Source organism: Gossypium hirsutum, chromosome A08 (assembly GCF_007990345.1).
Source record: "Gossypium hirsutum isolate 1008001.06 chromosome A08, Gossypium_hirsutum_v2.1, whole genome shotgun sequence".
NCBI classification, from domain to species: domain Eukaryota; kingdom Viridiplantae; phylum Streptophyta; class Magnoliopsida; order Malvales; family Malvaceae; genus Gossypium; species Gossypium hirsutum.
Window position 1 is genome coordinate 40,657,989 of NC_053431.1, and position 12,368 is coordinate 40,670,356.

The window sequence follows — 12,368 nt, forward strand, 5'->3', positions numbered from 1 at the left end:
AATGATTAAATCAATTTATTTGTTTAATTAAGCTCAAGAGCAAAGGGGAAATAAATCCGATAAAGGGAAGGAAAAAGTGGTCGAATAGCTATCGGAATCGTTCGACAACACCCGAGGTAAGTTCTTGAGTAAGAGAGCTTAAATTAAGATTTGATTAGATCATGTTTTAAGCAAATCAAAATCATGCTCTTTGTGTGTGGCTATTGAGCCGAAATCACAAGAATGATAAGTGTCTTGTGTTTGAGTTTTGCTAACGAAAATGAAATACGAATGTGCCATGATTTATTGTTAAATGTGCATGGTTATTTGAATGATGTCCGGGCTAAGTCCCGAAGGCTTTGTGCTAAGTGACCATATCCGGACTAAGATCCGAAGGCATTTGTACGAGATACTAATTCCGGGCTAAGCCCGAAGGCATTGGTGCGAGTTACTAAATCCGGGTTAAGTCCCGAAGGCATTTGTGCGAGTTACTAAATCCGGGTTAAGTCCCGAAGGCATTTGTGCGAGTTACTATAACCGGGCTATGTCCCGAAGGCATTTGAATGAGGAGCTATATCCGGTTAAATTCCGAAGGTACGTGATTTGGGAATGAATGATCTTGCTGTAAAAATTTCAGTTAATACTCTAGAAACATCCCAACATTGAGGTATGTTTCGTATGTGCTTGAATTTAGTTGAACCCTTACAAATAAGTATTCGCTCAGTTGATAAACGAGCTACCGGCCTTTGGCTGAGTTGATCTTTTGTGTATGTACATAAGGGTTGGTAATGTGAAGCAAGTATGATATCGAAAATTTGTGCATATGAAATTATCCGTTTAGCTATATGAATGCTATACTTTTGTTGTGCTGGAATTCCTTGCTCAAAACTTACTAAGCATAAATTGCTTACTCCGTTTCATTGCTCCTCTGTTTTATAGATTGGTTCTCCAGCTATCGGACTCGGGATCTTGAAGTCAAAGTCGCCCACACTATCAAAGCCCCCCTTTTGGTACAATTTTGGTTGAACTTCGAAATGGCATGTATAGGACTACCCGTTTGTTGTGGGTCGTGGACCCTTTGGACTTGTAAAATTTTGGATAGCCATGCGAAAATGGCTTATATGTGTTTGAGTATAATGTTATAATCATTTGGTGTGGATATGCTTGACAAGGATTGGCCATGGGAATGGTTAATCACTTTCATAAATTGTGCTATTTATGCAAAAAGGGCTAGTTGAATCATGGAAACCATGAAATAGGTAAAGTCTACTTTAAAGGCAGATGCTGACAGCAGCAGTGAGATAGATTTGGAAAATCACTAAAAATAGCAGGAATGGAATTAAATAGTGAATAAATTATGTAAACGAACCTTGATGAATCTATTTTCATAGGATAGTAACGAAACAATCATACGGATAGTATGTTAAGAGATATTCAGGTTATCGTGAGACATGGCCAGAACGGTTTCTGGATTTCCTGTTCCGACTTTGGAAATTCATTTCAAATTAACCAGAGACAATTTGGAGTCAAGCCATATATTTATAGATTCCTCTCTGAGTCTAGTTTTTCTAGAAACAAACGGCATCACTATTGAAGCCCTGTACAGGGAGATATCCAAGTCGTAATGCGCAAAGGTCAGGGTAGTCAATCCCTGTAACATGGGAGACTTTGAATAATAAACTGTACTAATTGGCCCAACCAAAAATTCTAGAAAAAAATATGTAGATGGGCATATGAGTCTAGTTTCAGGGAAAATTTACGGAACTGGATTCCCAGTTTCTGAACTCAAGATATGATTTTTAAAGCGACTATTATGCAGATTGGCAGTGTCTGGAAATTTTTTTAAAGTCTGTTAACACCTCGTGTTCGACTCCGGTGACGGTCTCGGGTTCGGGGTGTTACAGTACAGAAATCACTCCTGGAGTTGTCATTCCACCGTGGCTTGATGATCTTTCTCAAGTATATTTAAACTCTATAAACTGCTCTAACTGTGAGGTTACCAAATGAGCTCGGCGAGTAGGGGCCACAACAGATATGTCTGTGGCGTTTCTTTGATATAGCATGGACTAGCTCCTGCAGATCATCAGCCGAAAACCCAATCTGACCTAAGAGAACATGTTAATGAGTAGGTCTCGTGGTTCCAATCATTCCAGTATGGGCACAAAGATAGAACTCATTGTTCCTAGGATGATAGATTTTGTTGTCTATAACGGTTCCAAGCGAGACATTGTTAGGAGATCCCTGCTGAAAAAACTTAGCATGATGATTTTTCTGTGCCACAATGACCACAAACTTGGGGTTCCAACTCTTATCAAGAAATTTGAAAGCCTTAATTACTTAATCCAGCTCAATGTTCAATACTTGATTGAACTGTGACTTGCTAACTCCATCCCTGAATATGATAATTTGATCAGGCTTCCTTTTCCCTAAACTTGTATAGAAGTCTTACAATACCCTCATCCACTTTGTCAGAAACTAGTTTGAAGAGAGAATCTATCATTTCAAGCTTCAAAGACTGTGTACGGCCTGATGCCCTATAACTGGAAATCAATGGCCACTTCATGAAACTAACCACCGCAGCTATTGGCGGTATATCAGACTGCTCAAGAGAGCTAAATAATACATCCATTCCAATGATGATAATTGGAACCTTTGAAACAACTGGAATTGAAGGTGTTTGCTCAATTACTAACATGGAATTTAGTCCTCCAAGCTTTGCATTGATTTTTAGAAGAGGTTTGTAAAGCACTGATCCTTCACCCTAACTAGCGCCATACATTGAGTCACGATGCCATACTCAGACAGATTGTTCTGCTTTCATGGCCCATAAAAATCGGAGTTTTTCTTATTGGGAAGCAAACAAAGAAGGAATTGAGGAGCTCCGAGTATCCAACATTATTGTCCACCAAGGCATCAATGTGAGGTACAGGAAAACTAGCTTTGTTCCAACGTACAACCTTTCATTTCTTCTAAGGCTATATCTTTTACCCCCTCTTCATAGGGTAGAATTTATTTCTCTTTTTGCTTTACCGTTTTCAACAAATTTAGAAACAAATCGCAATCTCTGTCATCTTCAGAGTACTGAGATTCCTCTAAACACATGTAGCGCTCAAAAGGAACTCTTAATCTGTAGTGTCGTTGCCCCTATCATTGATATCTAGGGATCTTCGATAGGCACAAAAGAATATACAAGGAATAAATGAATTCAAGAATAACTATTTACGTTATGAATGAAGAAAAAATGAGGGAACAATTGCTCAAATTAATCATGAAAAATATGTTTTATTGAAACAAAAATGTTCAAACATGAGCCTATTTCACAAATGAAATCTTATTGTTTCTAGGCTTTAAGACAACAAGTGTGTTCTGAACATTACTCTAAATTAACTTTAAAATACAAGGATCACTTTCACAATTTCATTGTTCAAAACATTCCCAAATGTGCAAGGGCTCACCAGTTTTATTCCTTGGTTTCCTCTTCGGGTACGTTATTCAGATTCCCCAACATCAAGTCCTGCTCAAAAGCCCTGAAACTTGGTGCATTCTTGGATCCCATGCCCCTTTCCGTCATGGAATTCACTTCCCCATCTAAATGATTAGGTAATAAATTCTCTGCCCCAGAGGTATGATCAAAGCTTATAACACCTATTTTGATGAGTTTTTCGATTATCTTTTTAAAGGCAGTGCAATTCTCAATTGAATGTCCTGTGCGTCCCGCATGATACTCACATTGAGCGTTCAAATCATACCATTTGGGGTATGGGGGCTGTAACGGTTCTATGTAAAACGGGGACACTACATGTGCATCAAATAATCTATGATATAGCTCCTTATACGACACTAGAATTGACGTAAAGGGAAGCTTTTCAGGATTTGGTCTCGGATTGGATTCTTGCTTTTGAGGAACCTGATGGCTAGTAGTTGACATTCTTGGTTGTCTTACAGTCAACAGCTTCACCTCATTTTCTTTTCTCGTCATTGCCCTCGAGGTATTGTATCGGGAGCTTCACTCTTGTTTTTTAAGAGCTTCGCACTGTTTCGAACACTCCACACTGGCCTTCCTTACTTCTCTAATGACGACAAGACTGGCTGAATTGCTGCCCGAATTAGGACCTGAGCCTACTGATTATTTACTGGTGCCAACATACCGGCTTGATGCTGTTGGGGTTTGATAGTAACTGGTATCTCTTGCAGATGTACATCTAGTTGAGTCTGGACCCTTATTGGAGTAAAATTTGGGGAATAAACAATGACCTCATTATCATCTTCAGTGTTGACCACTGGTCTTTTCCTCTTTTCAAGCCCTTCGACTAGTAACTGTCCCAGCTGGCCAATTATATTTTTTTGGAGCTCCAACATTTGATCACGTATATCTTGTTGAATTTTGGTCAACTGCTCTTGCATCTGTATTTGCCTTTGTTCCAATCTCTCCAACCTTTGTTCCATATCCCCGATTAACTCTCTAAAATAATTTTTGCCTAATTAGAGTCTTTTTATGGACTTAAATGCAGATGATGCGATGTGATGTAATGCAAATGCATGAATGCAAAAAGGTATCGATCTCGACTCAATTTCATTTAGAAAACTTTATTTAGAAAAAGAATATCTTTACATATGAATGGATTACAAGTACGCCTTCGTCCTATGGCCCAAAGTTTTAACTCAACAAAGCTAACTCTTGACCATGATATGACTATAGCTTGTATTTCGTGCTCAATGTATCACCTTGTACCTTCATGGTCCGTAAATGATCTACTACCATCCCGAACTTGAGCTATGGCTTCACCCATGAGATAATCCCTACATCTATGGACACCTCTTCCCACGTCTATGAAGTTGTTCTAATTATCTTGAAAGAAAGATTGGCAAACAAGTAGGCGTTCCTGCTTAATATGCTGCCTTAAAATGATATCCAGCACCTTTAGTGTTTCTTGAGAGCTTTCAGATTCCTGTCCACGCAAAGCATTTTGAAATGCTTATATGGGTATCTTCTCATCATAGTTATTCTCCACTTTAAAGGTCTTTAAATGATATGGTCTTCTTTAATCTCATTCTTTTGTGTCCGTTTTGACAGACCATCAGGGCTTGCATTTCCATTGTCTCTAATAAGTGCAACATAGTAAACTCATGCTTGTTGTTTGGTCCTATAATAAATAAGCCTTTTACCATCATAGGCACAATTCTTTCCATCCAACTTACCTTTGTAGGCCCATACATTCTGTCAATCACTTTCCTTTCAACACTCTTACCATCGACCATCTTCATATGAAAGAGAAATGTTGTAATGGTGGAAATGTCCATCAGTACTCTTCTTGTTCACCTTGAAATGATTGGTGAGTACATTACCTTCTGCCCTTTAGTTCTTGCAGCATGCCTTGCCATAGGGTGTCGAACAATCTTCCTCATATCCAATTCTGCTTTGATTGGAAACAACATTAAGACGCACCAGTGGTGGAAGACGCAGAAATTCCAAGACTGCCCCTTTTCCTCATGCTCTTTACATTTTAGCTCACTCCTTCTCCCCATGACGTTCATCAACTTCCTCACAGAAGTTGGAATACAATCAGCCCTTGAGTAAACTTTATCAACTCAATGCCACAAAACTGAATATTCCTCCACCACGGGTACCATATCGGCTTTTCCAAACGTAAAGTAATTGTATACAAGATTCCAATACTGAGTGATGGCCCGAAACAAACTCTCATCTTTTCCCAAGTCAAGCAAGTACTGCAAGTCCCCATGGTTGTTGTAGAACAACTGCTTGGCTTTGCTACCCCATTGATCCCATATTTCCTTTAACTCATGCTGATTATCCTGTGTGACGCTGATACGAATGTAGTCTGATAGCTCTGGCACATATCCCATGGCTAGACTATTTTCCTTTACTAACTGAGTTTGCTCTGACCATATATGGATGTTAGCGTTGTTTTCCACTACATCAAGAAGTCCATTCTCCATAATAAAACTCTCTAACTTAGAAACTGATCGAAAATCGATACCTTTTAAATGTGAAATGATATGAACAAAAGAAAGGAAATAGTTAGTATCACATGATAACAATAAACTGAAAGATAACCTGCAACTTGCAAGGGTAATAATTACGGTATAATTCTATCTAGGTTGAGCTTTTACGGTCCTTCTATATGTGGTTTAGTTCTAAAGTTGAGGTACCCGAACCGGCAGATTCCTCGATCCTCACCCATTGTAGGCTTATTTGAATTGAGTTCAATTCAGGGGAATACATTTCCCTATGGCTACACGGATATGAAAATCTCACGAAACCATAGGTATGGATGTATCCCGAAAGTGATCCACAATCCTGCACAGAGGCGAAAACCTCACGAAGGCGTAGCTTCTCACTCCCACTTAAGGGTGTGACCACAACGGTCATGCAAATGCAATGCATATCAGAATATAGCAACACATGCAATAATATAAACACGTGTAATGCAAAGAGGATTAAATTTTAAAATTTTTTAATTTCCGACAGTAAGACAAGAGATAATCAATTACACGACTTGACTTACTTATTAGTCCCCAGTGGAGTCGTCAAGCTGTCGAAACCATTTTTTAATCGGGTTTTGGAAAATGGGAATCAACTTTAAGAAAACAAAAATGGGAGTCGCCACCAATCTTTTTAGGTGTGATTGGATCACCTTATAAAATGTTTTGTTTTAAAACATTAATTTTGGTCTACGAAAGTCGAGAAAATGGATTCGGGAGTCGGTTACGTACGAGGAAGGGTTAGCACCCTCGTAATGCCCAAAAATTAGTACCTGATTGATTATCACGTGTCTTTAATGTCAGAAATTTGAAAGTTTTAAGATGCAAATCTCTTTTAATTAGAATGTTTTAATTTTGAATATTAGGGTTCACTTGTATCAAATGAATCAAAATATTACGCCCCAAAAAGTTAGGAAGCAATATTTTTAAGACATTCGAAACTAAGCTAACCCTTTTTGAAAATCCTTATCTCAAAAAGACAAAACGCCATATCCAGTAAGTTAGGACACAACGTTTTGAAATTCCAAGACAGTTGCTCGTATTTTGAAAACCTTAAAACTTAGAAGGGTGATTGACTATTTGAACTCAACGAAAAAAGTTGCAACCCAGTAAGTTAGGGCACTACCTTTTTCGAAGTGTCCAAATACCAAGCATTGCCTTTTTAGTTTTGAAGACTTTTGAATCTCGTTTTTAATTAATGCATAAGGAATCATATATATACATTATAACATATAGCATATTACAATAATAGGTAGCTAAAACATGCATTTAAATAATATGATAGCAATAATCTAAAGATCCTATGCTATATACATACATAAATAAAGCAAATCTTAGTTACATAACAACATACATATTAAGATATACATAGCATATATTGAAGAGAAATAAGCAAAATATACGAACACTCAAAGTAATAATTAATTTAAAAACAATGCATGATATATAATTAGACATATAAATATATACAAAACATATGTGATAATATATATATAAAATAATAATAACACATATATATCAAACAAACAACACTTAATAATATTATGTAGCTAGCTTTTAATATATAAATAATATAAAATATAACAATATATAAAATAATGTAATGATAAATGAATTTTAAATATTTAATAGTATATAAAAAATTGTTTAATAGTAATTTATACAATTTTTAAAACTATACATGATGATATATATTAAGATATAAAATAATATAATATAATGTATAAAATTTTATACGAAACCTATAGTAGTATAATAACATAAAAAATTTATTATTTATCTATTATCAAAAAAATGTATTTAATTAATAAAATATTAATAATACATTTACTATATAAAACAATATAATATCATATAACATAATAAAATTTAATTACATATAATTTAAAAATAAATGATAATAAATATAATATGATGGATAATATAAAAATAATATATATATATGTCATTTTATAACTAATATTTATAAAAATAAACTAATATATAAAGTATTTAAAATAAATTAAAAATATGTAAAAGGATTAAAATTTAAAAAAATGAAAAGCCAATTAGGAAAACGCATAAAAACCGAGGGACTCAGTGGGTAATTGGCCCTAATCCCAAAACACCATCGTACCTCAGAGTATAGTTCAAAAGCCATTAGGACTAAATTGAAATAACTATAAAATATTAAGGCTGAATTAAAAATAAAATAAAATGAAATTACAGAATTTAATAAATTGGAGGGATCAATTGAGCAATTAAACCACTTATCAAAAACACGCGGATCCTCCCCGGGTCATCGGGTCAACGCGCGGATCCTAAGCCTTGAAACGACACTGTTTTATGTTTATTGAATTAAACCAAAACGACATCGTTTCATCAAGGCTATATAAGCCAGATTTTAGTTTTAAAATCATTTTGCACTCTGTTTCAAAAAAAAAAGAATCCTCTGAACGAGGACTTAGGAGAGTTGTCGGAGGGCTATCGTGCCTCCGTCCGGTGTTTGCACGCACTCACGCGCCCCCGTCTTGGCCTCCAAGTACGGTGGTTGGAAACTGGAAAGTTTCCTTTTTCCGACACGAATTGAAATAGTATGCTTCCCTTTTCGTTTTCATTATTCGCAATATATACATGCACATATATTTAAAGCATTCACCTTTATGTATTTCGATCGACTGTTGGTTTCTTTAGTATAAGGATGATTTTGTTTTTATTGAATCTCTCTGTTCTTGCCCAAAAAACTCTATTACAAATTAAAAGAAAGAGGTTTTTATAACCCTCAATTACATTTTAGGGAAGGAATCTGTTGATTTCTTTCCATGTTTATTTCCTTTGCTGTTGTGGTTCTTCTTCTCTTTTGCAGGTACCATTGAGGATTTCATGGCGAGGAAACGTTGATCCGTGCACCGATCACGGTGCGTCATGGGGCCTGGAATCACGGCACTGATGGTGGTGACGATTGGCATGCCTGTGATACAAGCTCCGGAACCTTCCGTTTGTGGCGCCTAGAGTTCCAGAAACCCTAGGTTTTCCTTCTCCTGTTTACCAAATTGGGCCATTTGGGCCATACCTGGTTGGGTGTAAATGGGCTAGTATTTGGTTGGGTTAAAATGTAATTTTGGGCTTATGTGTAACGGGTCTGAGGTTTTAAGTATTTGGGCCACTAACATTTGGGTTTTTGTAAATTGGACTGAAATAAATAAACTTTTATTTATTTATTTTTATTTGTTTATCTCACGGGCCTGGGCAGATTTGGGCTACTATAGTTTTGAAGTTAACTGATAGATTATTTATCTTGGTTGTGAAATAAATAAGTTTTGTTAAGTGATTTTTGTTGAATTTTGGATATAGGGATTAAATTGTTAAATGTATAAATCAATGGATTTTGTTGTGAAATGTTGGTAATAATGGGGTATTTTAAGGTCCTTTGTAACATTGGTTAAGTTGGATTTAGGCTAAATTGATTTATACTCAAGTTATGAGTTTAAGGACTAAATTGTGAAAGGTTAAATTGGTTAGGGGCAATTTTTTAATTTTGCATAAATATGAACTATGGATTAAATTGAATACTAGAAGTACTTAATTGATTGAAATTATCTATTTAGATTAAGATAAACCACATTTGGACTTAAATCAAGGAAAAGCTAAAGCTTCAGATTAGTTCGACTTTACCACTACGACCCTAGTTATCGAGGTAAGTTCGTATGAACTGTGTTCATTTTAATGTTAGCTAAATGAATGCTTACTATGTTGTTTCAATATAAATGAATCTATCTATATATAAATGTAGAAATGTTATGATGAATTAACGAATAATGAGTCCCAGTTGAACCTTAAGAATTCTTAAGATACAAATGACAAGTCATTAGAGATTTCATATTTCGGGTGCTAGTCTTAAATGTCCTACCGATCCCTAAGGTCCTACATTTTTTGTGGATTCTCCAAAGCTTGTGTGAGCAACATCGTGTACTTACATTCTGACCCATAGCTTGTGTAACATCTCGAATTATGGCCTAGTCGGAACAGAGGTTTCCGGACCATAAATCTGACACAATAAAATTTGTTTTTATTATATTTTTATGGTCTACAATTTCACAGATGATTTCGTGAAAATTTCGTTCAAAAATTTTGATGTTTGGGCACTTAATTTGGTCAAAAGGACTAAATTGTAAAAAGTGCAAAAGTTGAGTTCTACATGTTAGAGGTGTCTCATTGTTATGAAATTTTAAATTGGAGGCCCTTAAATGGTAATTAGACCATTGGATAATTTGTTGGACAAAAATGGACAGGAAATGTATGAAATAGAATATTTTTAAGTTAGGGACATTTTGGTAATCTAGTAATTAAAATGAATTAAAAACAAAATTAAAAGCCAATTTTTGTCCATCTTCTACCCCATGGTCGAAACTTGCATGAAGAAGACATAGCTAGGGTTTTTCAAGCTTCCAAGCTCGATTGTAAGTCCGTTCTAGCCCTGTTTTTAATGATTTTTACGTTTTTGAAATCCTCGTAACAAGATCTACTCATTTCTACCGATATTTTGAGCTAGGATTTGTGTTTAAAAATTTACCCATGGATTACATGCATGTGTTTTGATGTCTAATGGTAGAATATGAATACTCGGTATGTAATAAACGACTTTTACTAAGTGATTTTCGGTGAAATTATCAAAAAGAACCATTTTGTAAAAGTTACAAAATTTGTCATAAAAGTGTGATTTAGTGGAAATTAGGGCTGCTACAGTTATGAAAATGATTCAGCTAGGCTTAAAATGCAAGGAAATTGAATAAAAATAATTTTACGAGCCTAGAAGCCAAAGTGCAAATATGTAAATTTGTAAAAGTATGATTTTTGGACCCATATGAATAATGTGACTAATTAGTAAGCTAAATGTGGTATTATAGATCAAGGAAAATGAGATTCGGGCATAGATTGGAAATGAATGGGATTATGAACTAAATCAGAATATATAGTCGTACTCAAACCCAAGGTAAGTTCATGTGATTTTAATAATACAATATTGTATTTGAATGCTAATGCTTCGATATTACATGAGTTGTAAGTATATATATGTGAATAATTTGATATTATGTGATTATTTTGATGATATAACATGTTCTTCATGCTTTGCTATTATGATGAAAATGTTGCAATGCCATGTGATTATGAGATATTGCTATGTAAATGAAGCCACAATTCAAGTACGTCCGGTAAAGGTTTGGAAGTTTGATGGAATATGATGTTTCTTTGAAACAAGTAAGTTTGTATGTAAATAATATCTCGATTTTTTTTATGTTATTATCTTTCGTTATTATATGAGATGTGGCTGCCTATAGAATGATCAATTGATGTAAACTACGAATAGGAATTGACTAAGAACGAGTTAGTAAAATGTTGAAAAGTGAAGAATTTCCCGATTGAACCTTCTGAATAGAATTGATACAAATGATCCGTTGTGAGTCACGTGTGTAGTACTAAGTGTAGGCTACTACGTGTACTAGATTGATAGGTCGCATTTGTAGTACTAAGTGCAGGCTACTATGCGAACCCGTTAACTTTGATCACGTGTGTAGTACTAACTGCAGGCTACTACGTGTATCAGATGGTTAAGTCACGTGTGTAGTACTAAGTGCAGGCTACTACATGTACCAGATTGATAGGTCACATGTGTAGTACTAAGTGTATGCTACTATGCGTACCAGAGAGCTTCGGTTACAAGGGTGGTATATGCATAGGCCATTGGGTATCTATTATTATTCCGATGAGTTCAACAGGAAATTTACTAAGTGAAAATACATATGTACATGACTATGTTATGAATAAGTGAAAATATATCTATGTGAAAAGTTGTGAGCAATGTGCTCGAAGTTGAGCGAATCTTTTGGTAAGATAGAATGGAGTAAGTGAAATTATGTAAATGTGAAATTTTGTAATAAAACAATTTCGGACAGCAGCAGTTGTGCAATTTGGAAAACTCACCAAAAATGGTAGAAATTGAATTAGAGGTTGAATAAGATATGAAATTAAATCTCAATGAGTCTATTTTCTCATAAAATAAACGGTGAAGGCAAAAGAATTTCATATTCTATGAGAATTGGATTTTTGTGAGACAGGGTCAGAATGATTTTGGAATCCCCTGTTCTGATTTGGGAAAATCATTGAAAATTTTAAAAAAATAATTATGGGTAATAATTTGCATTCTTAAAATCATTAAAAATTAGCGGTTCTCAATTTGGAGTCTCGTACCATGAGATAAATAATTTTTAGTGAAGAGAGGTCGGAACTGTCAGGTAGTGAAACAGGGGTATTTTAATGAATAAACTGTACTTATTGGCTGGATGAAAAATAATGAAAATTTTATGGTAAAAAGATATATGAGTCTAGTTTTAGAAAAAATTAACAGA

The 12,368-nt window shown here is 35.0% G+C and overlaps 1 pseudogene; it reads right to left on the reverse strand.

The window, feature by feature from the left end:
* Positions 1-1,877: 1,877 nt before the first annotated feature.
* On the reverse strand, positions 1,878-8,930 carry LOC107955325 (protein argonaute 4-like; annotated as a pseudogene).
* Between the last annotated feature and the right edge of the window lie 3,438 nt (positions 8,931-12,368).